Source organism: Sturnira hondurensis, unplaced genomic scaffold, assembly GCF_014824575.4.
Source record: "Sturnira hondurensis isolate 20B ecotype Veracruz unplaced genomic scaffold, ASM1482457v3 Scaffold0004068, whole genome shotgun sequence".
Taxonomy (NCBI): Eukaryota; Metazoa; Chordata; class Mammalia; order Chiroptera; family Phyllostomidae; genus Sturnira; species Sturnira hondurensis.
In genome coordinates, this window is record NW_028076699.1 from 3766780 (window position 1) to 3794767 (window position 27988).

The 27988-nt window shown below is 44.1% G+C and overlaps 1 pseudogene; it reads right to left on the reverse strand.

Annotated features, from left to right (window-relative positions):
* Positions 1–4820: 4820 nt before the first annotated feature.
* On the reverse strand, positions 4821–4898 carry LOC118985058 (uncharacterized; annotated as a pseudogene).
* Positions 4899–27988: the final 23090 nt, after the last annotated feature.

Below are 27988 nucleotides of genomic sequence, written 5' to 3' on the forward strand. Positions count from 1 at the left end.
CATCAGGGGTCTCCCGAGAAACAGTGCCAGTAGGATGTACGTGGAGAAAGAGAGAGAGCTCTGGTCTCGGAAAGAATTGGTCCCCATGACCGTGGAGGCTGGTAAGCCCACAGTCTGCAGGCTAGGACAGCAGACTGGAAATTCGGTGAAGAGCTGACATTGCAGTTGAGTCTGAAAGCAGTTTGGAGGCAGAATTCTTTCTTCCTCAGGGGCCTCGGTCTTTTCTCTTAAAGCCTTCAGCTGACTGCATGAGGTTCACCTGACATTATGGAGAGTAGTATGCTTTCCTCAACGCTGGCTGACTTAAATGTTAATCACATCTCAAAAATACCTCTCTTATATCCAGACTGATGTGTGACCAAACAACTAGGCATCTAGCCTAGCTGTGGACACACAAAATCAGCCATCACAGCCTCCAAGCTTCCTTTCCTCAGCCACAGATGAAGACGATGCCAAGTGCCTAGAAAAGCGCCTGGCTTACAGCAGGGACCTGACAAACGTCATGCTAAGGGACTGTTCAGGTCTATAAACATCAGCAGGGCATCTGCCATGTGCCAGGCACTATTCCTGGAGATGCAGAGATGAGTAGGACCTAGCCCTTGAGGAGGTTACCATCTGGGGAGGGAAACAAATGCTGCGGGTGTTACCAATGGTGTGGGAGTCCCAAGCAGGGGATCCCACGTCTAACAGAGCCAGGGGAAGTCTCCTGGAGACACCAATGCCTGTGCTGGATCTATAAGAGTGAAAAATATTTAGCCAAGTCCTGGAAAGTAGAAAAAAGACATTCCAGGCAGCAATAAGAACATAGCCAAAGGCTTGGAAATCTGAAATAGCACACCGTATGTGAGAACTAGAGCTGAAGGGCAGGCGGGTAAGAGGTGTGAGATGAAGCTGGAAAGGTAGCCAAGGCCAGATCACTAAGAGCTGTGGTGCCAAGTCAAGATATAATAGTTTTCTCAGGGCTGCCATAATGAATTACCATAAACCCAGTGGCTTAAAGCAACAGAAACGTATGCTCTCGCAGCTCCGGAGGCTAGACATCTGAAATCAAGGTGTCGGCAGGGTTGATTCCCGCTGGGACTCTGACAGAGGGTCTTAGCCATTCCTCTCCCCCAGCCTCAGGTAGCTGCACAGCATGTCTGCACATGCCGTCCTCCCTATGTGTGCCTGTGTCCAAATTTTCCCTCTTCTTATAAGGACACCAGTCATGGGATTAGAGCTCACCCTAATCTAATATGGCCTCATGTTAATGTAATTACATCTTCAAGACCCTCTTTCCAAATAAATAAGGTCACTAGAGGGTAGGATGATATATTTTTTAGGAGAACACAATTCAACCCACCACACAGTGCAATCAGAGCAATAGAGTTTTCTTTAGGATGATCTTTCGGGCTCTGGTGAGACAGAGAGAGAAGACTAAAGATCTCTTTCTAGGATGCTGTTGCTTTGGTCCCCGGGAAGCTCAGGGCGCTGTGTTCATTCATTCACACTGCTACTGACCGAAGATTGCTTAGCACCTGCTATGTACAACATGTACATGCACATCGCTGGAGGGCGGGGCAAGTGTACGGAGCAGTACAATTTGTATTTCACCTATGAGCATTATTTCTGACTGCCTCCCTTCCTCCCCACCCCCCCACCCATCCTTATGTATCAGTCAGAGTCTTAACAGGAAACAGATGCTGTGCTTAAATTCAGGTAATTCAAGAAGGGTTTATTTATAGTGGGACTACTTACAGAGGTGTGGTCTGGAGGCAAGGGAAACACACAGTGACCAGGGACCACTGACAATGGGGTTTACCCCCTCTGGTCTCAGGGGACAGAGCAGTTACCTATCTAGAAATGGCCAGTCTTGTTGAGAAGTTCACCCTGAGAAGATTACGTTCTCTGTGGAAGGACACAGCCTGTCCAAAGCTACCTCAGGGCCTCAACCTGCTCTCACTCCCATCTGCTGCTGGAGGTCCCCACAGGGACCACCCAATAGGGATCTGGTTGTGGGCCACGAGGTCAGCGCCCAGCGGCAGGGAGAGGGCGGAGAAGCGGGGAGCCTGGGCCTGCAAAGGCAAGACCCCCAGCAAACTTTATTTTTCCTTCATCCTGATTTCCTCATTTATTTTTTATTCTTTTATATTTATACCCTTTGTGTTTGGTTCAGCCACCTCAAACCTTTTCTTTTCATAATAAAAAGGGGAAGAACCACCAAAAAATTATAAAGTAAGAGGCAAAATTTCCAGCCTCCTCCCAATGCACTCTCTGTCCTTCGGGGTTTGCGAACTGCGTGTGATATCCGCTGAGTCACCCTGAGAGGTCACAGAAGGCTGACCCACCGTGGAATCACAGCCCTTCATGCGCATTCTTCTGGCCATTCACGCAGTTACATAAACTCAGCAGGCCCCTTATCCCTAGGGATTTTCAAGGACGTGCTTGAGGCAAGAGTCACCCTGGCACCAAGTGCTTCTGACAGATGTTGCCGACTGGCCTGCAAGAGAGGCCTGGGTAGAGACTGGAGGGGGTGAAGAGAGCCCTGGGAGGGCACACGGGCTCTTCATCTTGCACGGAAAACACATCAAATAACACTGGGCATGTGCTGGAAGATTGTCTCTCCTCCCTGAGGCTCACTCAGCTTTAGGAGTATTAAGATGCAGGCACAGATGTCAGAGCTGGAAGGGACCCTTAAGAGCACCGAGTGCAAGCCCTCTGCAATACAGACTAAGGGCCAGAAAGGATCAGGGTGATGGTGCGGCATGACTAGGGTTTGCTGGGGGCCTGCACTCCTCCAGGCAATGTGCCAAGTGCTGTGTTCACTCATTCACATTCCGACTCATCAGAGATCTGCTGAGTAGCTACTATGTACAAGACACCACACCAGAAAAAATGGGGACAAGGAAAAAATCCCAATGGGGACAAGGCTGGCACTACTTCATGGAGTCTACAGAATAGTAGGCTTTCTATCGCTATTTTCTATCACAATAGTAAGGATTATTGCTAATCCTTACTATTTCCCTGCAAGGTGTGGGTAGGTTTTAGCAACCTAAGTGACCTAGCCAATCAGTGCTCCTTTTTAAGAACCAGAAAAATGACAGGAAAGAAGCTTGCCCTGTGCAAGTTAAATACTAACAACTTCATGGAACATCGCAAAGATGTGGACAGTCATGGAAGGAGGTAGAAAAGATTTCCAGACCTGGAGACCTTGATTGTAACCTAATTGAAAATACTGGTGTTTCTAAACCAAAACAATGTGTCCATCTGCAAGGGTTTGCGTCAGGCATGGAGATTAAAAAAATGAATAACGCAGGCTTCTGTTTAGAAAAAGGTCAGCCTGTAATATGTCAGCTCTCTTGTGTTTTTTTTTCTCCAGTTTCAGTGAAGGAAAGAGGAAGAAAAGCCTGTTTTCCTTAACCTCAGGAAAAATGGATTTTCTCATAAAATCGTTTCTGTGACAACCAATTAATTCTAGCAATTGTTTGAGTCTGGACTCAGCATTGGGCCAACCCTAGGCTTTGACCATGCTGACGTAGGAAGCAGGCTGTCTTTGGAAGGGCTATCCCATGAGATAGCTCATGCTGTCTAGGAGGGAAGAACAGGAGCCTTGGCACGGAACACACCCAGTTCAAGCCCTGGCTCCACCGGTGAGAGCCCTGTGACTCTGAGGAAGCCTCTTATCCATCAGGAGTCTCAGTTTTCTCATCTAAATAATGGAAATGATCATATTTCTCACTCTAAGTCATGTTACACATAGCAATTGAAATTACAAATAAAAGTCTTTGAGTGCCCTACATATAGTAGGTACTCACTATTTCCTATTATAATTATTATTACATACAGTAAATACTCAATAATTATAAGTAGCATTAATAACGATAATAAACAGCTATTTACACTTTCACTGCTTCACAATAATAGTTATAAAGGTTTTTGCAGGATAGCATTATTTTAAATTGCCTTTCTATTAAGTTTCTTTTCTGATTCTAAAGGGGAATACACATTCCTCATAACAAAAGAGAAAAATATACAGAAAAGAATAAAGAGGAAAAATATTTTAAATCCATAATCCCACACACCAAAGATAACCACAGTTAACATTTTGGTATATTACTTTCCATTGCTTTTTGCTGTGAGTGTGGAGATGAGAGACAAATTTTACATGAATGAAATTATATTTTATATATGTGACCATTTTCTACAGAGAATGGTTCTATAATACTGTATCTGTGCATGCATCATAATTTACACATTTTTTAATTATTAGGTTTGGGGGCCTATATTTTTGCTCCTATAATTTAGTCTGTAATGGGATTCCTTGTACAGAAATCTTTTCCACACCTCTCATAATTTCTTAAGAGATCCTCTTGGTAGAATTTTTGGATGGAAGGATATAAACTTCTTTAAGTTCATAATATTACATTTTGTCAAATTAATTTACAATAGGGTTATACTACATCACCTACCTTCAGCAGAGTGTGAATACCCATTTTTTAAATTTTTTGTTTCATAGATTTTTTTTAACTCTTGTTCAAGTACAGTTTTCTGTCTTGTATTCCCAGCCCTGCGCCCCCTAGTGCTCCCCACCTCCCTCCCAACTCCGCCCTCCACCTTAGTTATTGTCCATATGTCTTTTATATTTGTTCATGTGAGTCCTTCCCCTTTTCCCCTGTGATTCTCTCCCCTCTGCCCTCTGGACCCTGTCAGCACATTCTGTATTTCAGTGATAAAAGTAGCGTTTTTCTACTTGTATTGCTTTAATTACTACTAAGCTTGATAACTACTGTTTCTTTTTCTAGGAATTGTATGTTCACATCTTTGACTCACTTTTCTGCTGTATTTGTTAATTTTCTTATCACTATGCATGAACTCTTTATGTAATGAACTATAGAAATGAGCCCTGAAAGTATAGTCTTGTGTGAGCTCTTTATATAATAAAAATATTTTTAAAGTCACATCTGTGGCAAATAAATATCAGTTCATTGCATACCTTTTAATTTTTAATGATATTTTGATATATCAGTTTTAAATTTTACCTGGTTTGAGAACTTAATATAATTATAATTAGCACTGTTCTTATATTTACAACCAATTCAAACTCCAAAGTCCTAACCCCTCACACCATTTGAGAAAACTCAGCAGTGCTAACTCCTGCACACGTAAACTAATGACATATTACACTAGTCTATGTGTTGATGACCTGCTGAAACCAGGCTGATATGTGCCCAAAGGCGGGTTATACCATTCTCTCTTTCTGTGCATGTTTGAAAACTTCCCATAATAAAAAACTAAAACATTCTTTTGCAGTCTTGCCTCCTTGTGCATCAAATGACTTAGGATTTATTGTTTGCTGCCTTTCAAGTTTCATGGACATAAGTTCCTAATTTGTGACCTCGAAAAAATTTTGAAATCTCGGTAAGCTTTGGTTCCCTCCTTTACTAAAAACCAAAACAAAACAAGAAGTCAAAATATATCAATCTTGTACGACTGTTGAAAGTAGAATATGAAATAATACATAGCTAGCATACAATATGGTACCTGGCACACAGTAGGTACTCAATAAAGGTTTCCTTTTATTATTGTTGTTATTATTATTATTGTTGTTATTGTTATTATTACTATTTTTCCAGTTCCTATATGTCAGATGTCCTTTCTGCAAGAATCAGAAGTTGATCTTTATGATTAAGTAGAAGTTTATTTCAAAGATATTGGGCGGGCTGGAGGGAAGTTCAAGAAAAGCTTGGGAACAATGCCCCAAAGCCTGGCCTCAGGAAAAACCTCCTGTGGCAGCCACAGTCTTGCTGAGCACATGGAAACTACCCTCCCCACAATCACCGTAATGCACCAGAACTGGACACCCCCACCACACCGGCCAGCCGAATGCTTCCTCAAGCTGTTCCCTGGGTAACTGGCCAGTGAAACCTTAAGCAGTCAGATCCATAAGGCTGAAAATTCTCCAGAAAGGAGTTCAAAAGTCTCAACAGCAGAACAACATAGTGATGTTCTGTAGAGTCCACTCCATAGCATTCCAACTCTCACACTGACCTTTCTTCCATACTGGAACTTGACAGTGACAAGGATTATTACAACAACAAAAACATAACGTAATAAGACTCTCCACCCAGGAACTCGTATTTGCTGCCTGTGTAAGGAAGGCCAACCCAAAGTCTGGTCAGTTATGGCGCTGGGCCACAAGCCAGGATCTCTGAGTGATGTCTGTCCTTCCTCCGATTTCATCAAAACTCCATCTTAATACGCTATGGGCTATGGACAAAACTGTGGAGTCCACCACCACCACCGCACACAAGTCAAATAGCAAGGAAACAAGGAGAGAAAAGGATTTATTATAACATAGTAAAGATGATATCTTATAGATCCCCTCTGGAACACATCATGAAACTATAGTTAGAAAAAGTGATGGGGAAAGAGAGACTCAGATATCATGGTTGTTGTGCTCTTAGCCAGCATTTCATCTGATCAGAAATCTTAACTTCGTGTGGTGGCCCAAACTGTCTTCATTCCCGAGGGGTCTGAGTCGTTAGTGATATTACCAAAATAGAGACCTAGCAGCCTACCTATTTTCTTCAAGTCCTGAACATTAAAAAAAAAATGTAGAAGACCTACAGAAGAACTTGTTGTTCCAGATGCAATCTGCCCTGCCCTCCCCAATTTTGTTAGCAGCAACCCTACTGCCCCTTGGTCATCAGGATTAATCACCCAGAAAGCTCAGTAACCTCCTGTCTGGGGAGAAGGCTGCCCTAACAACTCAAACATCAGGCAGACCAGTTTCAGGCTGCTGAACATAAAATTGAGAGTTCTGGCATGGCTGGAGACTTTCCCTTTAAATCCCCATTACTTTATGCCACTGAGTGCCAAAGGGTGCATGTTGTTATAGGAAGTGCTCTGGGAAGTCCCGTTTAATTTGGGGATATGTGGGACTAAACACATGTTTGACCACTGAAACCTTATCTACTAATTGTGGACAGAAGAGTGTTTCAGGCGAGTAGGGGTGTTCCAACACACGACTGGGGGAATGCTGCTGTATAGAAATCCACAGTTGAGGTCAGAATCTGATCTCACCTCACAACCACACTGGACCATTCTAAGGACTAGATTAAATAGCAGATGTAAAGTGAGTGTTGCTCTGTAGTTATTTAATGGAAATGAAAATCTGGTCCCTCCATACTTCCAAACCCACACAGGGGTAAGTAGGCTAGGAGTTAACGTAGCCATTTTCCGTATTAAAAAGGTAGGGCTCAGAAAAAGATAGATTGCATGTTAATGAGGACACTGCTAGGAAGCGGGATCGGCAATGGCGGGAACTGACTTTGGCCTTCTGCCTCTAATTCCAATTAGTTAGACTCACCACTTTGCAAGACACATAGCCTCAGTCTGGTCTTATCCGCAAACTAACATTTCACAAATACTGAGTCACACCTTCTCCTGCTCTAAGGCTGCATGAGAATCACAGCACACTCCCTCCTGAACTTGGCAGATCTCACCCTCCCCTGGAGCCCTGATGGGAATGCACAAGGCCAAGACTGCCAGGAACTGAGAGAGTTGGTAAGTCATCTGCTCCCATCAATCCACCCAACCTGCGTGAGCTGGAGGGATCCATGACGCTGCCAAGGACCACATCAGAAAGATAATATTTGAAGAGTGAAAGGTTTTCCTAAGAATATACAGTCCTTCAAGTGAGCAAGCGCCTAAAATTCTTAAGCCATGACTTATGCTGGATGTAGATAGTGAGTAAAATAGGTCACAAGATAGCAGAGTATCAGAGCCGAAAAGAATTTCAGAGAGTACCCCTTTAGCAATGAAGAAATTGTTGTTCAAAGTATAGTGATCTTTGTTCAAAAGTGTGACCTCTTCCAAGGTCACACACAGCTAAGGGAAAGCAATGGGACCTGAACTCAGGTTTTCTCATGCATCCATTCATTCAGTATGTATTGAGCACATACTACGGATCTGGGGGGAAGACTGACTACTGAGAATGTGTTCTCGGGAAACAAAACAAAATAAGCAGGTTTTCCAGAGGGTAGGAGAGACGAACATGCACTTATGGAAAATGATGAGCAGTGCCATGATCGGGAAAGTACAGAGTGCCATGGGAGCACAGAGGAGGGTGGTCTTACACAATCTACAGACTCAAGAAAGGCCTTCTGGCTTAAGTGGTGCCTTTCCTCCTGGTTCAGCTGAGACTCGACAACTAATCATGTCAAAGGGAATTGGGTGAAAGGAGGAAACACTGGTGGCAGAGGGAGTCTCTATACATCAGGCTCACCGCTAGACCTAGACCCTTGTTGTAGAGAAATATGTAGGATATGGCTGCTCCCACACTCAAGAAGCACGTAGATGCTAAAGGGGGCACCAGAAGAAACCATCTGTCTGCCAAGAGGACATGGTGACATCTGGCCTGGATCTTAAAGGAGGATTAGGACTTCAACAGCTACAGAAAAGCCATGGATAGTCCAAGGCCAAGGAAACTGTGTGAGAAAAGGCAGAGAAGAGAGGAAGAAGAGCCTACAGCAATCAATTCCTGGCACAGGCACGGACCTCTTTGGAAGAGGTCAATAAATGTTGGTCAAATTCTAAACCTTAGGATTAACAGGTAATTGTTGAGGCTCAGAGAAGCACAGCGGGAGCTTCCTGGCTTCCAGTAGTTGTTAGTGAAATCTTTTTAGCTGTAGATTTTTAACAGCCACTGCTTCAACACAACACAAAGGGGTGGCCCAGAGCCACTGCCCACACCGACTGCCCCATAATGTTCCACAGCCTACGTAGCCCTGGCAGCCAGGTGACTAGTGTCTGGGGGCTGCCTGCATCCCTCAACCCAGAGGAACCCAGTGAGATAAGAAAACATTCAGGAGGAATACAATCTCTCTGCTCATTACACTCTGACACAAGTCATAACAGGTGTTGAAAAGGACATGGAGAAAAAGAAGCGTTCATGCTCTGCTGGAGAGAATATAAACTGTTAGAGCCTCAATGCAAAACAGTATCGAGGTTCCTCAAAAAACTATGAATAGAACTACCATAGGACCTGGCAATCCCTCTTGCAGGCATCTACCCCCTACATTTGAAAGCATTTATCCTTAAAGATATATGTACCCTTATGTTTACTACAGCATTACATGCAGTAGCCAAGACAGAGAAACAATCTAAATGCCCTCTGATGGATGATCAGATGAAGATGTGGTACCCATACACAATGAAATACTGCTCAGCCGTAAGAAAGAATAAAATACTCCCATTTGTGACAATCTGGATAGATCGTGCTAAGTGAAATAAGTCAGATGGAAAAGAACAAGAACCGTATGATTTTGCTTCTATGTGGGACATAAAATAGCAACAAACGCACAAAACAAAGACAATGGAAGGGTGGTTATCAGAAGGAAAGGGGGTTGGGGGAAAGATGAAGAAGGTAAAGGGGTCAAATACGTGGTAGCAGAGGGAGACTAGGCTTTGGGTGCTGAGCACACAGGTCCTATGTTGTAGAATTGTATACCTGAAACTAACAAAATGTTATTAATCATTTTTTAAAAATTTAATCTGATAATGGGATACATGGAGCAGTCAAGCTGATGTCTAATAGGAGGACAAGAATTTCTAATATCCCATCTGGCCTCTCAGGTATACAAACACATTGAAGAAAGCAATGCTGAAAATAATGACCTCCACACCAAAAACCTGGGTGGTGCTGTGCCCAGAAGGGAACAAAGATGGCACTGCTTCTGATTTATCACATCTCCACGTGCTTCCACCAGGACTGAGGTGAGGTAGCTGAACTGATCCACACTTTCCTCTGTGGGGGCCTTGAGATTGTTGACCTGGGACATCCCAGAACCGCTTGCATAACAGCCAAGGCATTTAAAAGGGTCTCCCAGAGAAGGACAAGCTGCAGCATCAACAACTTCTGGGCATTCCTATGCATCAGCCCTGATGTCAGAACCTTGATGGGCTGTGCTCAAAATGGAACATTGTGCCCATCCACTGCAGTAGTGGAATACCGAACATTTCAGGTTTTTTTAAAGACCTTTTCTGGAATCGTTTGCATGTTGAGGTTGAAGTGTTTTTTGAACTTGAATGCTTTGCTTGTTATAATGTAGATTTTATTTTACTTTTACATAAAAATGGTTATTTTTGCTTTAAACAATAATAATGACTAAGATTTATTGACTACAGCACTCGGCTGACCTAGATGCGGCATTGTTAATGTTTACGACAGCAAGGCAAGTCAGCCTTCCAGCTTTATGCATGAGGCCTAGACAGGCTTAGCGACAGGTCTCTGGCTCCAAAGCCCATGCTCTTCCCATTAGGCAGCAGAGGAAGAAGTGGGCGGAAAGACTGCTGCCTGGGACACACAGAGCAGTCTAGTTATGGTCTGTGAAGCTCGGAACAAGGAGCAGTGAGTGATGTGCCTAGAAAGGGAGATGGAGGCCTATTCTGAGCCTACACAGTCCCACAGAAGATGTTACAGGAGCAACAAAGAGAAAACGAAAGGCCCCTCCCCAAACATTCCCACTGACTCCAAGGAGAGAGGAAGGAGCCTAGTAAATCCACCACTAAGGTCAACGTTGAGGGCTCCCTTCAGGGAAGGGTAAGTAAGTCTTTCTTTCTAAACCACTTAGAGTCAGCCACAGTGCTAATGATTGGCAGATAGAATTAGCTATTCCCTGTTCCATCCTTCCCACATCATCTTAGTGCAGATCAGACTGAATTGTAATACTTCGTTTCCTTGTCCCATGGGTCATTGCTCTTTCACCATGCTCCTCTCATAATTTCAGACCAACCAGGGAAGTAGGTGGGCGTGATCCTTCAGGTGTCTGCCCAGGAACCCAGGCAATCTGTGCTGAGACATCAGAACTCAAGAACTGGCAATAAATAAACTGGTTTTTACTCTGAGTAAAAGAGGAATGACAAAGATCTGGTCTAAACACCTGGATTTGCATTACATTGACTGTTACAGCACAGTTTTCAAAAAAAGCTTCCCCATCCCAGCGGGACTAGTGGCTGGACCGCCCAGGGGCAGATCACTGGCCTGCAGTACTTTTTTAAGTCCTAGAGACACATCTGTCACATGTAAATGTGTCTATAATCGAAATGCATCTGATAACCAATGGACAATAATAATTAATTAAAATAATGCCAGGAGTTCCTCCCTCCGAAAGGCTATAATCAAACTGATAGTGAACAATCGGACAGAGGAAGCCACCACTGATTGAGCGCCTACTGTCTGCTAGACCCCATGATGAATGGTAGATACTTTCATTTTCATTTCTTTACTTCCTACACTTTTTGTGTGCTTTCTCCCTTTTAAAAAGGGAGAAAAGTTTTTATCATTGAATAAAACTTTAAAATACAAGCAACTCAAGTACCCTTGAGACTCTCAGTCTAGAAGGTAGTCTAAAGAGACCCTTTAAGGGCTATAACACAATGGAAACTTCAATTTCCATAATTGTAGGGGCAAAAGCAAACTCTGCCCACATCACCACCAGGTACTTCTTAGGATTCCAAGATAATTTATGTTCTCTTGGTGGCCACCTCTCCCTCCAAACCTCTGCTCCAAGCTGCGGCCAGTTATTTCTGCCCATTCACGCTTTCCCCAAGCTGCCGTCACATCTTCCCCTGTCTTCCCAAGGGGCCACTTGGCCTTCCCTTAATTCCCCAAATCACAGGTGGTGCTAGGCCTGAGTGCTTAACCAACTCTACTCAAGTCCTGAAAGGACTACAGGGCTCTGTGACACAGAAAAGTAAAATGGAAAGTTGTGTCCCTTCCCACAAGGAACCTTCATCCTCAGCCAAAGCAGGGGGTAACCTCATAGCAGAAATCTCTCCCACTCCCTCTCCAGTCTTTAGCACTCTGATCCTCTTGCTCTGGGCCCTGCTGAGGAAACCCAAAGTTTGGCATTACAAGGGGTGGGCAAAAGTGTGTTTACAGTTGTGACTACACAAAACATGGAGTTTACCCTTGTACTATTTATTAATTATTGTATTACTTTCCACACAAACAGCTGTAAACCTACTTTTGCCCACTCCTGTTTAGGTTAACAGTAGCTGCTTTAAGAGTAAAATCATGAAATTTTGGAGGCACAAAAGAACACCTTATTCTAGTTTTACAAAGTCCAACCAGTAGAAGAGTGGGGGTCCATGAAGCTCTGCTCCACAGAGTCACTCAGGGACCCAGGATCACAGAGAACCTGCCATCTTCTACATGAGGCTGCCTGTTTGCCCTGGGTATCAACATCCAGCCTGCAGTTAGGAAAGGAGAAGGAATCGTATGTACAAGAGAAGGTTTTTTGTGGGCCAAGCCTTCAAGTGGCATGTGAAATTCCCACCCATGTCTCATTGTCTGGGACATGTGGCCATGCCTCATGGCAAGAAAGGCTGGGCAACCAGGGTAACTTGTGCCCAAGAGTAAAAGGAAGCAGACTTGTCAAACAGCTAGTCACTCTTTGCCATAGGCATCATGGTGCTCTCTGTACCTAGGGAGAGAGCACATTCTAGTCGACCATCCAAAACAATTTAGAACCCACCCCTTTGTCTCAACCTCTCCTTCCAGACTAATTTCCATGCCTCCTCATGACCAAAATTCTATTTAAATGTTTTTTCCTAAACAATAAAGAAATTTTCCTCAAAAAATCAATTCTGCTACCAACCCTGGAATTCATAAACATTTGTATGGTTCTTTCTCATTTTTTGTCCCCTTACATAGAAAAACAAATGGTTTAATGAAATCACTTATAATCCTACAACTCTATTAATTCTAATGTGTTTTTTCCTTTATGTTTCCATATGCTCAAATCTTGACCAACCTTGAAGGTCCTGTTCAAATGACTCACCTTCCTCGGACCTGGGGCTCAGAGAGGTTAAGTAACTTGCCCAAGGTCACACAGGTAGGAATAGTAGAGCCAGACTTTTAATGACGATCTAAACCCAGAGCCAAGGCTCTTGCCAATGCACCACGTGCCCTTCAACATTTTTGTCATTTTCCTTGCCCCTTCCTCACCCCTGACTGCTGGATGGCAATTAGCTATGCCGAGAGTACACAGTGACCCACCCAGGAAACACCTTATTGTCCTTATTAGAGTGTCAGCTACAAGAAGGCAAGAGCTATATTTGATTCCTGTTTGCCACCACAAGGCCTGTCCATAACAGCTGTTTAATTCTCTACTACCCAAAGAAGCAAACATTTATAGGGCAAATTGCAAACTACCTAAAAGGTCCAGACCACTCCTCAGTTTACCACCCCCCTTCCTGTTTCACATAGTGACCAAAGAGCAGACTTTGGGGCCTGACAGATCCAGGTTCACTTTCACTTCTACCACCACATGACTTTGGACAAGTTACTGAACTTCTCTTTTTGTGAAACCCGACTAAGTTCATGCACTAGGTGTTTGATAAACAGTGTTGATTATATTATTATCCATAGTATTGCCATTATTATGATTGTTATTCATCCTCCAAATTTTCCAAATAGAGAGGAGTGAACAAAACCTTTAAGGCTTAGAAACAAAACAAAAAAAAGGTGGGATTTGGGCTGGTTTCTTGTAGCCCTCAGAGAGCAGAGTGGAGTAAATACTCTTCTGGGGGAATTTTTGACCCCTCTAAAATCCCATTAAACCTAAACACACATCTGTTAGCACACACCGAGCATGCAGTGTCTGCTTTCACCCAGCACTGAGTAGCACAAGGAGGAATATTATATCCAGTAACTCATATGGAACTATTTATCCCCAATCACTTTGTGCCTTTCCTTAAACTTTTCCATAGTCTTTGGTTTCAAAGGCCATTTTTGAACAACTGAATTTCCTTGCAAAGTCAGTCTCCCCCTGCCCCCACTCCCCCCCAAAAAAGATTGTTTTAGGAAAATTTCCTCAGGGCATAGAGGCCCTAAGTTTCCAAACTTGCTTTCTCCTGCCCTCCTTTTTTCTTTTAAATAAAAATTGTCCAGGAAACCAAGATTCATTAAGAGTGGTGGGGAGAAAAATATGGCTGAGTTTAAAGGAGTTTATGGCTTACTGCTTAGCAGGGAACTTACAAGGGCCTTTTAGGAGAATCTTATAAGATTAGAAAATATGAGGGCCAGGAAAGAACTAAGAGATCACACACAAGTTGACCTTTGAGCAATGCAGGAATTAGGGGCACCTACCCAGCACAGTCAAAAACCCATCTATAACTTAACTCCCCAGTCATCCCTCGGTATCCACAGGGGACTGGTGTCAGGACCTTCTGCAGAGCCCCAAATCCACAAATGCTCAAGTTCCTTGTATAAAATGGCATGAAACAATGCATACAGTTGGCCCTCCAAATCCACAAACTCCTATCTGTGGATCAAAAATACTGTTTTCAGTCCAAAATTGATTAAATAAATACATAGATGCAAAACGTGTGGGTGAGGGCTGACAATATTTATTGAAAAATAATCTGCATATAAGTGGACCCTTGCAGTACAAACCCATGTCATGCAAGGGTCAACTGTGGTTCCAACTTCCTCGTTTGGAGGTGGGAAAACTGAGGCCCAGAGGAAAAATTAATTATTGATGTGATACAGGTCAGCCAAAAAACTGAGACTTATACTTGGGTCTCCTACTGCTGGATTAGGCCAGCTCCCGTAGAAAGCAGAGTGTGAGGCAGGAACTATGGGGCTGGGGCTTTGCTTGGAAGCTGCAAGTCCAGGTAATAGAATGAAGGAAAAGGGAAGTGAGGTGACAAAGGGTGGGGAGCTGGGCAATGCAGCAAGAAGCAGTCCTGCACTTTCTCCTGTTTCACAGGAACAGCGCAACAATCGGCAACCTGGTCGACTCACTTGGGACTTTTCTAGAGCTGGAGGGAGAAACTGCATCACCCTGACCAACTAGATGGCAACTTGGTGGATACAGAACCCAATTTTCTCACTTCTGGTTGGCATAACTTTAGGCATATGTGCTACACTGCTTCTCAGATTGGGTGGCCAAGGCATCCCAATTTGCCTGGAACTTTCCTGGATTTTGCACCGAAAACCCCTTATCCCATCAAATACCTCAGATAAACAGGGTCAGTTGGTCACCCTACCCCAAAGGGCCCCAATGTGACTCCAGTTGCTCACAGGGGTAAAGCGCTTGATTACACACATTTTACTGGTTTCCTGCCCTTTCCTGTCTCACTTCCTGATGGGTGTTTCCCAGGATCACCACTCAGCAAACTACTTGCCTTTCAGTCTTTGTCTCAGGTTTGGCTTCTGGGGGAAACCACATGCCTGGCACATGGTGTGCTCTCAAGAAATGTTATGAGTAATCATAGTAAAACATCATAACAAAGTTCTCTCCCTCTTCATTTCAGTTGCTTTGGAAACTCACAAAACACTGTAGTCATGTGAACCCTCTGGTAGCCTGAACTACAATCTGGTTTTGTCCACTGTCTACAGCCTAATGGTAATTCAAGTAGGCGGGGTCTACCTAATCGAAGTATAGATAGAATATTTGCACAGCTACTTTAACTAGGGACTCTTGTAACCGAAAAGAATTAGTTGAGAATGACTAAACTACTTATAGACTAAAACACTATATACAACTTATCATACAGTTAACTGAAGTCCTATTTGCATTTAATAACACAGAAGTCTCCCAAGTATGACCAGCAATCCATCTACCTATATCTACATAAGTGTAGACATAGACCTACAGTTACATGTGCATCTACATCCAAAACATTTTGGGAGGAGAAGGGGTGAATTCTTTGAAATGTGGGGTCCAGGTTCCCTCCACAGATCCACCCACTGAATGCTGCTGGGTGAGGACCCATGATCTGCTGGTATAACAGTCCCTCCTGGAGACTCTCAGGCCTGTTAAGCTTTGTGAGTCACTGCCCTAAACCATTGACAGAGGCTTTGTTCCTCCTCCTTGAGGAACCAGTGAAAGTTCCTTGCTAGTCCCAGTTGACCCAGGTAGATTTCTTCCTCGTTCTACCTGGTTTGTGCTGTGCCATCTGAGAGCCCACTACTGCTCTTGTCCTACTTACTGGTCTGGGTCTGTTAGGGAGACCCAGAGGTCTCTCTAAAAGAGGCTGACAAAGTCACTTTCTAGGGGCCCAGTGTTTTCTCTGTCTGCTCCCGAATCTGTTCAAGGGTCACTGTAAGTAAAAGCCTTTCTCCACAATGGTGCCCAGAGCCAATGCCTGTTGACAATGGTGAATCAACCCAGCTAGTGTTTTGCCAGTTTTCTCTGATCTGAGCCTCTCTGTCTACCTAGCCTCAGGTTCAGAGAAAGGTCAGGACATAGGGCACTGTGCCTGAGCTGCCACCACAAAAGAATGTTCTGTTATACTCCTTTTGGTTGCAAAAGAATTTCATGTTCAGGACACGATATGGGGATGTATTTTCCTACCTGATGCCAGTGAATAGCCCAGCACCACCTCCCCGCACCCAGTTGGCACAACTCCAGTGTGTCTGAATAAATTCCACTACAGGGTCTCCTCATACATTTTCTTAAGTGCCTTTCTTAAGGACATGGATCATGTCTGATGGACCTTCTGATGCCCAAAAGCAAACCCAAATCCTGGCTCATTAAAGGTATTCCAACAATATTTGTCCATATTTTTGCCAAATATATAGCAAATTTGTACATATTTGCTATACTATGTAATGCATAATATATCATAATGAATGGTAAATTTCTATGCCATTATCTTGGTTTTATTTTCTTCATAACACTTATCATCTAGATTTCCCAAGTGTGTTTATTGATATAGTCATTTATTGCCCCCTCAGCCCAACACACATTAGAATGTAAACCCTCTGCAGGTCATATGAGCTGAGTCATGTTCCCCCAAAATTCATATGTTGAAGTCCTACCCCTAGTACTTCTGAATGGGACCATATTTGGAGATAGAATTCTAAAAGAGATAATTAAGTGAAAATGTGGTCATTAAGGTAAGTCCTAATCCCACTTGGCTGCTGTCCTTACAAGAAGAGTAAATTAAGACACACACACAGAGAGAAGACCATGTAAAGAAACAGGGAGAAGAGAGCCATCCACAATCCAAGGAGAGAGGCCTCAGAAGAAACCAATTCTGCCAACATCTTGACCTCTGACTTCTAGCCTCCAGAACTGTGAGAAAATAATTTTTTGTTGTTCAGACCACCCAATCTGTGGTACTTTATCGTGGCCAGAGCAGACAAATACAAAAAGAAAGAAACATGTCTGCCTTGGTTACTCCTATAGCCCTAGCACCTGGAACAGTTCCTGCCACATAGCAGGTGCTTAATAAATAATTGTTGAATTAACACTCTGGAAATACAAAATACTTCTAGTCCCACCCAAAAGCACATGGTGCTTCATACATGTGAGCCTTTGCATATGCTGTCCCTCAGCCCAAACCCCGTTCCCCAAAGAAATCCTATTTTTCCTTTAAAACTCAGTTTCTTCTTATAAAATGTCCTCAACCTCACTGGACAGAATCTATCACTCTCTTCCCTGTACTATTCTGAACCATGTGCACATCTTCCTACATTATTATACCTGCTAGGCTGCAAGTTTGACTCCAGAAACTATATTCAACTCTGGTCCCTGCCATCTGGTATCAAACCTGGTGCAGAGAAACTGATCAATCATTAAACTACCAAGGTCTTTGAATCCATTACCTAGCTGCAGTGTAGACAGTTCCTGTCTGAAGGTGACTCACTGCCTGTGGGGGACATATTCATAAACACACATGTCTAGTACATACCAGTGTTAAAACAAATTTCTATGCCCAAGATGGAGCCACTTCTGCCCGGGGTGGTATACATATGCCCCTGTAAATGTTCTAGTTGACTATAAATGCAGAAAGGCAGAAAGACCCCACTTCAAGCCAACTCTGGGGTCTATACTTACTCACTTTTTCCCTCTCACTCCAAACAAAGTTGGCTATTTGGCTCCAATCAGATGCTTTTTATTTTTCTCTTCCTTATTTTTTATTCTTTATTCTATAAAAGATCCTGCCTTCTGCCACATTTTTCAGTTCTCCAAATGGAGACTGTCTACTCCATGAAGTATTAAATGAGTTTATTTTTACCACCTAAATTGTCTTTTAAATTCTATTTTAACACTAGGTACTCAACAAAAATTTATTGGATTGAAATTCATTTCAGTTCAAATTGTTGCCACTTGGTAAATCTAGATGATAGCCACTTATTCTGCTTGTTTAAAATGCCCTCCTCTCTTTTCTCCTTTCAAATAAACCACTCCCACCTTTCAAAGCAAAAGCTGATTTCTAACTCTTAGAAAGCACTCTACCTGGCTACTTCAGAACTCACTGAGCTCCTAGAATTATTCCAGAATATGATTTACTATAAGAAACATGAACTCAGCCCAGACAGGAGGCTGGTCACACTACTTCTATTCTGGATCCCAGAACACTTCTTGGTTCTAAAGCCAGCAACAACCAGGTCTCCTCATGCCATGCACCCACCCAGCCTAGGAGGGCCACTCCACACCCCAGGGTGGATGTAATGCCTGCCTGGGTATTCACAGCCTGCATTTCACTTTAAGGAACAAAATCTACGTGTACAGAAAACATTGACAGGAACCATCTGCCCTCCCCCAAAGCTTGAAAGAAGCTGCATGTGGACTCCCTAATCCTTCCTCTCTCCCCTCAGCCAGGAATGAATTTCGTTTGGAGGCAAAATTGGAAGGGGAGGGCTGCTGTGAGGGAGAGGAAGCCCAGAGAGGTAGGCCAGCCACATCTGGGCAGCCTTTCTCTGTAAATTCAGAAGACTGCAGGGAATCACTCTCCCCCCTTGACAAAGGAAATGGCCCATGGTCAGGAATTGATGACTTGAAAATCTCATGCAGGCGAAGAGGTTGTTGTGGCTCAAGGTTTTGGGGTGTTAGAAAAAAAATACAAAGCAAATAATTTAAGTGGGACAGCTGTTTGTGGGACTAGAAACCCTGCCACCAGCACGAGTCAGCAGAGAGAGTAGTTCTGGAGGCTGAGTGTCTTCAACACAGTCTAGAGTCCCAATGTTACATATACAGTCATTCAGTTATTCAGCAAAAAATGACCATAAGATATGCTTAAGATTCTTTGCCACTAGGATACTTGGTACAAGGGAAAGAGCCACAGGCTTACATCCATCTTCATCTTTTAACAGCCTCACAAAGGAAACAGTCACATAAACAATAATATGCAGACCAACAGTCACAAGCAATCATTTGGAAATAAGGACAGATCAGGTGTTAAGTACTATAAATGAGGTATTTGGAAAAACTATTCACTTGACTAGTACCTTAACATGGGGGCAGGGGTGGGGTAGCATGAGACAAAGCCTTGGAGAAGAGGGCACAAAGCTGGATCCTGAAGATTGTCCACTCTGCCTAAAAGGAAAAACCTTCCAAGGAACAATGCAAAGATCAGGGACACATTTGGGCAAAGGAAGGTGGATCTACTTTGGGGGACAACCTAATCCAAGAGAGTTGCTGTAAAAAAGTGTTTCTGGAAAACAGACCTTCCAGATAGGATTCTGGGACTGTAATACCCACAGGTCAGACAGTGACAAGGAACCACTGCTGGGGGTGAGTGGGGTGGTGATAACCCCTAAATGTGTCCTTCAGCAAGGTCACAGAAAAATAATTTCAGGGACACTCCCACAGGGGAGTTTTAAGCAGAAGTGGCAGGATTTATCAGAGCAAAAAGAGTAGTACACTCTTGGAGAGGCAGACAGTGGGTAGGCTATAGTAGTAGCTACGTGGACTTGGGAAAGGAAGTTACCGAGGCAAAAGGAGAGTCCTCTGCTACTGTTCACTTCTCCTCTGTTTGCAAGTCTTGTGGGGACCCTTAGAGTTTAGATGAAAAGAGAGAAAAACGCATGTGCTGGAGAGAAGATAGAGCATGGGTGTGCTCCAAGGAGGGACCCGCCTGGGTTCTTTGTCTAGCTTCCATATATTTCCTTGGGTTCGGGAAAGAGCAAGCTTTCCTTGAAACTACACAATCTCTTTCCTGGCTTTTCCCAGGCTTGTGCTTATACCCCCACCCCATATCCAATTTCTCTTCTGGATTCTCCAGGGATTGTGCCCTTCCTTCCGCAATCTAATCCCTTTCCCCTACTTTCCAAGGCTCATGCCCTCCTCCTGGTGTGGTCGCCATTTTTGTTCCTACTGCACATGTCTCACAGTTCTGCTTCAGTTATTTGGCTTGTACTGTGCATGCGCTTAGTGAAAGGAATTCCCCTTTGCAGTTCCCCACCCGTGACTGTTTTGTTTGCTCCCTCATCTTTGGTTAATTATCTAACTGCCTACTAAGTACTAAGACAGATGTGGGTTGGAAGGAGGTGAAGCATGGGGACATTGAGGTCAGTGGTAATTACAAGGATTATAGATTTGGCTAGCTGTGGGTAAGTTTCTGAAGTCTTGAGAAAAGGAAAATGATAGCTCAGTTAATAGACAAAAGGAAAATGATAGCTCAGTTAATAAACTATCTATTCAAGATTTGGGGTAAAAGTCAGGAGGCCTCCATGGCAGCTGGAATGGCTCTTTGAAGCTTAGATGTAAATTTGGCCTAGAGCAAATGAGAAGGATACCAAAAGGCAGAGTACTGAGGGAAGGATCAGAGGGCTCAAGAAAATAAGAACATTAGTATTGTGTTCTCATGTGAGACCATTCAGCATCTCAGTTTATTGCAGACACTTCAAGCCCTATTGTATCTGTAAGTCAAAAGAATTCAGTGAAGAGCCACCAGACTTATGTGTTTTGAAAGATTTAGAGTTTCTTCGTCTAATCTGGGTCTCTCTTAAAACTTCTAGTTTTTCAAGTCACCTGGCAAATATGTGAGAGCAATATACCCAAATATGGCACCAACTGAGTCCAAATTTTTAAAATGCCCACTTAGCACCATGCCTCCTTCGTAGGGGAAAAGAGAACAGGCGAGACCATTTTGTCTTTGGAGGAAATAGTTAACATGCTGTAGATCAGGGGTCTACAAACTAAGGCCCGCAAGCCACACCAATCCCTCAGCCTGTGTTTGTAAATAAAAGTTTGTGGGAACAGGGTCATGTTCATTGGTTTGCATATTGTTTATGGCTGCTTTCTCCATGCAACAGCAGAGCTGAGTAGTTGCAAGAGAGACCATGTACCCAAAGCTAAAATTATTTTCTAACTCACCTTTGACAGAGAAAGTTTGCTAATTCTGCTCAATATCACTAGAGCTATACAGAAATTCAACTTCACAGGATGTATATAGCTCACCATCTGCTCCTGTGTATCTTGCCAAACGTCTAAGGAATCTTCTATTTCTAGTCTTACCTACCATAGGGGGGAAAAGCTTTCCTCAGACATCTTAAAGTCTCTATCTGGGTCCAAAATTTAAAGTGACAAAGACAGATTAACAGAAGAAAGCATAAAAATTTGACTGAATTTTTGCATATGGAGCCTTCACAAGAGAATGAAGACCTGGAGAAATGACCAGAGCAGGTCATTTTATATCTTTTAGGGGAGAAAAGAACAACAACAAATTTGTGAAGCATTGACAAGGCAAAGTCGTTCTGGCTGGGGTGGTAAACGAAGAGGTAACAAGGAAGGTAAGGGTTAGGGTTAACAAGGTTTGTTCATACAGATTTCTCAACCCTACACCACCTATCTCCAGCGGTCCCCAACTCTTCTTTCCTTCCTCATTGTTGGGAACCGCTCTGCCTGGTTTCAGGAGTTGTAACTGCCCCCCAGGGCTAAGGCTGAGTGAGTGGCGTCCGGAATGTGAGCCACTAAGGAGACAAAGCTTGTCTCTGCTTCATCCCCCACCCCCAAATGCTTGGTTGGTTAGTCTATGACAGGTACAACCCCTCAGAGAAGGGGCAACCTAAGCCAGGCATGATCACTTGGGAAGCCATCATGGAAGGACTTGGGGGGCTGCAACAAAGAGGGAGTGATGGACCCTCACCCATGGCTATTCTGACATAGCCCAAGTCCCCATTTCCAGGAGAAGTGCTTCCTGGCTCTAATCCACTTAAGCCTAAAAACCTATGATGGTGAAGGCGGTGCAGCCCTGTGCTGGAAAAGGCGGATTCTCTGAGTGATCAGGCCTAAGAAAGAATATGTAAAATCATGTGAAACCTGCTTTGTTTAGAATGCTCTCATTTAAATAATAAGGGTCCAAGCAAAAAGTTTGTCCCTCAAAGTTTTGTGGCTCTTTAGCTTTCTGACCCTGACTGAGAGTAAGCCCTTGTAGTTCTTTGAATGCTATCTATTGTTTGATCCTTACCTGTATTCTTGTGAAAAATGAGCCTAATAAAAGCCCTTCAAGGAAGGGGCTCTGGGCCCTTCTCCTTTGAGGGATCGGCCACTTCTCCTCCCCAAGCAGATCACGTCTTAGTAGTTTTCACTTTCATCAGATGAAAGGACTTTGTGGTCAAAGTTGCCCCCACACCACATGTACAGACAGGGAGTCTACCTTTCACATGGGAGTTTTGTGACCTGTTTCCTGGATGAAAGGCAAGGAGAGGTGGTCAGAGTGAGCTTCCTGCTTCTGCCATTTCCTCAAACTCCTTCAGCCTAAGATATTTAATGTGCCAAGGTGCCACAGTCTGGGGTTACATGTTTTGAACCCCATCATTACATGGCAATGAGTTTTCCAAACTAGTGGATGTGCATGGTGTCTAGTAAGGTGGTGAGGCCATCATGATCCTTTAGAATAGACTGTAGCACATACCTGGAGAATTGACAAATCCCTGATTCAGGTGAGCTGTCTTTTACTACATAATTTACCAGATCAGAGCAAGTTGCTCTGTTGTTCACTGTGATTCAGAAGGAAGAAAATGCATTTGCCGACTCAATAGCTGCAGAAAGAGAATGCCTCCAAAATGGCAGCTGCAATTTGAGCCTCCATCTAATCACAGTTATAGGCAACCATTATAATCTCAAAGATCCATTGACTCTGGCAAATTAAAAATTAAGTGGGGATGAGCTAGGAAGTACCCTGACTTTACCTTCTAGGTCTGATGGTTGTGATAATGTCTTCAGCGCTCCTTGGAAATGAGTTATTGCTTTTGCTTTTTCACTTTTTGTGAATGCTAATAATGCTGTGTGATCCTTTCTCCATGATGGACTTTACCATAGAGCAGGAAAAGATGTGGGAATTGTGTCCGTTGCTGAAGATATCTGTACTTGCTTCACACTAGGGGAACAATGACAAGGAGATTTGGTGTCCTATTGTCCTATGTAGAGAACTCAAGTGAGATCTCTATATAACTCCTGATTTACCAAAGTCCTCCCTCACTCCCTCTCCATGTTAACTGGTGAACCACAGTGCATTTCTGAATCCCTAGCTTTAGCTTGAAGCCAGTGTGAAATAGAATTCCAAAAGGTTAGCAACTTCTCTTCCCTTAGGGTACAATTCCTGAGTTTCAAGAGCAGCAGGTTCCTTTGGGGAGACTGAAAAGACATTCACAGGAACGCTTAGGTGTGTGTGGAACAAGGTCCATTGTCAAGGGTTCAAGGACTCCCCACTACACTAAGACCTCAGGGACTGAAGGCTGAGTCAGATGCAGGACTGGAGAGAAGTGGTGGGTAATTCTGTGGCTCAAGTCAGTCACTACTCCATGCTTGACCAAGTTACAGTCTAACAGGGGAGACAAAAATTACATGTGTAAATATTTACTTTCTTACTGCATCAAGATCATGATGTGAATGCAGTGTACTGTGAGAGAGCCTGTAGAAGGGGACTCTCCCCTTGTCCAGTCAAAAAAAGCTTCCAAGGAAATGACATAAAATCTGAAGGATAAATAGCTGAAACATCAGGGTACAAAAAACAAAACATTAGACTCCCCATTTTGTCATAACTTTATTTTTAAAATAAGATGTTTATGTGTGTAAGTAGAGCATCCCTCTCCTCTGCTGGGGCACATTATTCACATTCTGGGAACTGGCCCGGGTACAGCGTGATAATTTGTAGGCAGTACGTACATGTGCATACACAGAAAATATCTGGAAGGATATACAATATTGTGTTAAATGTGGTATCCATGCAAGGTGGAGTTATTAGTAGGTTTTTACCCTTATAAATAGTTCTCCATATGATTATTTTCCACATACACATAAAAAGCAGTTGCTATTTTTGTAATAAGGAGAAAAATGTGGGTCGTTCATTTTCTTAAAGGGAGAGAAGGTGGTGCACCAATTTTAAGCCATCTGATCTCTTGACTGTCCCCTCCAGGGGGTCTAGCTGTGCACATCCCTGCATCACCTCTGTCAACATGGATTTCCAAAACTGAACTCTAAAGATCAGTGAGTGGTGTCAGGCTTGCCCAGGGCTGTGGCATTTAGTACCCCAGCCCCTGAGCCAAGGGCAGTGACTCTGACACTACGCAGACACTCAGTGCTCCGTCTCTGTGGCATATCTGGCTGTGGCTGTGCCCTAGGCAGCGTGAATCCTGGGCCAAGCGCCCCTGGGAGACACAGCCTGCCATGGTCCCCATATGCATCTCCCGCCTCCACCTAGAAGACTGATACCGGCTGCTGTGGGTCAAAACTTAGTCTCTGGCCACAAGTAGAACAAACGGTTGGGCCAACAACTGAACCACCTTTGCACTGAAGATCATCAAAACATCTTGAACTCTTTCCTTAATATTTTGGGTTTGTCAAAACTCTCAGTCATGCTTGGCTGATTAATTCTAAATGCACGCTTAAAAAGAAACAGGGGAAAGCAAATGGGATCCTTATGTTTTTGATTCATTCACACCTAATTCAGCCAGATGTGGGGGTTGGGAGGAGGAGGGGTACCAGATGCTCTGCATTTGATGACGAAGTATTCCATCAAGACAGGAGGCTGACAGGGACCTGGTGCCAACAGGGAGCCAGAAAACCTAGATTCTTGTTCAGTCTTCACCAAGTGCCAGGCCCTGTGCTGGGTGCCATAGACACAAAGGTAAACCAGCGAAATTTCCTCAAAGGATTTAAAGTGCAATGTCAGAGATGAATATATAAGCAAGTAACTTCCCTACAGAGTGTCAGGGATGTACCGGATAGACTGGAACATCAAAGAGGAAGAGTCAGTTCTTTCCGGAATGCGAAGAAAGGCTTAATAGATAATAATGGTGCTAATGCCCACCATCCATTGAATGCCTGTGCACTAGTTTCCTGGGGCTGCCTTAACAAATTGCCACAAGCTGGGCATCTTAAAACAATAGAAATGTATTCTCTCGCAGTTCAGGATGCCAGAAATTAAGGTGTCAGCAAGGTTGGTTCCACTGAAGGCTCTGGGAGAGAATCTGTTCCATACCTCTCTCTTGGCTCCTGGTGGTTCCCAGCAATCCTCTGTGTTCCTTGGCTTGTAGCTGCATCACTCCAGTCTCTGCCTCCCTCATCACATGGCCTTCTTCTCTGTCTCTCTGTGTCTTTTCTTCCTATAGAGACACTAGTCATTGAATTTAGGACACACCCTACATCCAGCATGAATTTGTCTCAAGATCTTATTTCCAAGTACATTTAAATTCATAGTACTGGGAGGTTAGGACTGAACATATTTTTTTGGAGGACACAATTAACACAGTACAACATATGTCATCCCCTGCATACATTATATGAGTTAATTCTTACGACACCCTATGAGGCAAATACTATCATTAGCCCTATATTAGAGATGAGGAAACAGAAACTTAAAAAAGTAAATGGCTTGCCAAAGGTCACACAGCCAGTAAGTTAGCAAAAAGCAGGGTTTGAGCCCAGGTCAGACAGACTCCAGAACCCTGTTCTTAGCCAGCATGTTACTCTCGTGAGCTAAGTCTTGAATGGTGGGGGCTTGTTACCAGGCAGATGACAAAGTACCAGGAACTTACCATTTCAGGAAGGAGCTGCAAAGACAAAGCCTTGGAAGAGGGGGTCCTCGTCTTAAGTCTGTCACTTATTTGCTGTGTGATTTGGGGGAGGCCACTTTTCCTCTCTGACTGAAGTGCCCTGGCTGCCTCTTGTCCTTCGCACGCCCCTGCCGGAGCCGCATGGCTCCCCTGTAAAGATTCAGCTGCACTCCAGACTCTAGAACTTACCCTGTCCCTCATCCGGGTGCCAGAACTCAGGATATTCCACATCAAATCAGCCTGCCTTCCAACCCCACTGCAGCAGCATGCCCCTACATGTCTGAACTCCCTTCTTGTAACCATGATCACTAAAACAGGATGAGAGCCTTCAATACACTGGGGCTATGCTAAGTGCTCCGTATGCATTGTCTTATTTAATACAACAGCATTGTGGGGAAAGTACTGCCACTGTTCCCAGTCCACAGACTAAGTGAGCCTTGGAGAATTTGCCATTGGCCCATGGTCACACAGCCATGAAGCAACAGAACTGAACTTCAGGCTCATGAGATCTGACCCCAAAAGGTACACTCTTGATGACTAAACAACAACACCGCAGGCAACTGTCTAACTCATCTGTCCCTCTGGCACTCAGCAGAACCCAGCGCACAGCTAGTGCACCTCGGGCAGCTCTCTCTGACCTGGGGCTGATCTTTCTACATTACCAATCCCCCATCTCCGTGCTCTCCAGAGACCGTTCTTCCCTGTGGGCCTGGACTTTCTGCACTAGAACTCCCACATTTATAAAACTTATATATGTAAAAGAGTTTATAAAACTGATAAAAGTCATAGAACTGTACAACAAAAAGAGTAAACCCTACTGTAAACTACAAACTTTAGATAATACTGATATATCATTATTGGTTTATTGGTTGTACCACCCCAACACGAGATGTTAATAACTGGAAACTCTGTCTGTGGTGAAGGAGTTTCTGTGGGCACTCCCTGCATTTCCTGCTCCAGACTTTTGTAAACCAAAAGCTGCTCTAACAAAGTCCATATAGATAGATAGATAGATAGATAGACAGACAGACAGACAGGAAGGAAAGGAGTGTTTTCACTCCCACCCACCTGTCCACTGCCAGCCTGGAGGCGTGTGGAGTAGGTTGAAGGGGAGGTGTCAGTGAAGAAATGAAGGGATTAAAACTCCATTGGGAAAAGAGGAGGTCACTGTTCCTTGTTACTCTTCCCCATGCATACCAAGGTGTGTCATCACCAGTTTTGTCTGTTTTCAGAAACAATTAGGTGAATATGTGTCTGCTTCTCATCTCCAGCACTGGCCCCATGCTGGGGCCCAGGCATACAGAGACATGTAAGACACAGTGCAGATCCTCAATGAGCTCACATTACCGAGAAGGCCTCAGACACACAGCGTAGGATGCCAGGAAATTAAATGTGTAGGAGACCGTTCTGTGTGGCGTGGGCCCAGCTCTCACTGGGTGATGCACAGGACCCACGCTCACGGATAGGTTCTCCTGTGGAGGATCAGGCCTGCTGCATACCTCGGCTGCTTTGAGTCTTGCTTTTTGCTAAAAACTCCCTCACCCAGATCTGTGGCAAACATTTACTGCAAAGTAACTCCCTGAAAACTATCCTAAGCCTTCCTAGGACCAGTGTAACTAGTTCAACCACTTTTCCCTTTTCATCTGCAAATATCCCTCTTCTGGGATGTGATTAGAAGCATTGGCTCCTTTGTTTTCTGTAAAAGGTAACCACCTAAAGCACCTGTGCACAGTAAATGAGGATCATCGTGTAATGTGCCAAGAAACCTAATAAAGGCTGGTCCCCACAAGGACCCTGGCTTTTGCATCCCTTGAGAGAAAAGCCATGCCCACCCTTTTCCTCCACCGGACTCGGTAGTCTGTGTGAACGTCTCATTTCATCCATAATGACACGGACACTGTGGGCCAGTGTCCGCATCAGAAATGGAACTTGGGAGGCTGTGAGGGCAGAAGGGAGAACCCGAAACCTCGGGCTTCCCAACTTGGGACCAGATACAGGCGGGGAAAATGAAGGAACATACAAGCTGAGTTCAAAGTCTAAGGGGGAGCCCCTCTTCCCAGCTTAAAAACCCAGGGGAGAGAATTTGCAAGGTATCTGGGAGTGCCGGGGCAGGACAGGTGCCTGGATGCGCGTGGCAGAGCAGTCCTGCAGCCTGAGTAGTGCCAACGGGGCATTCTCAGAGCCAAGGCTGCCCTGGGCTCTGCCCAT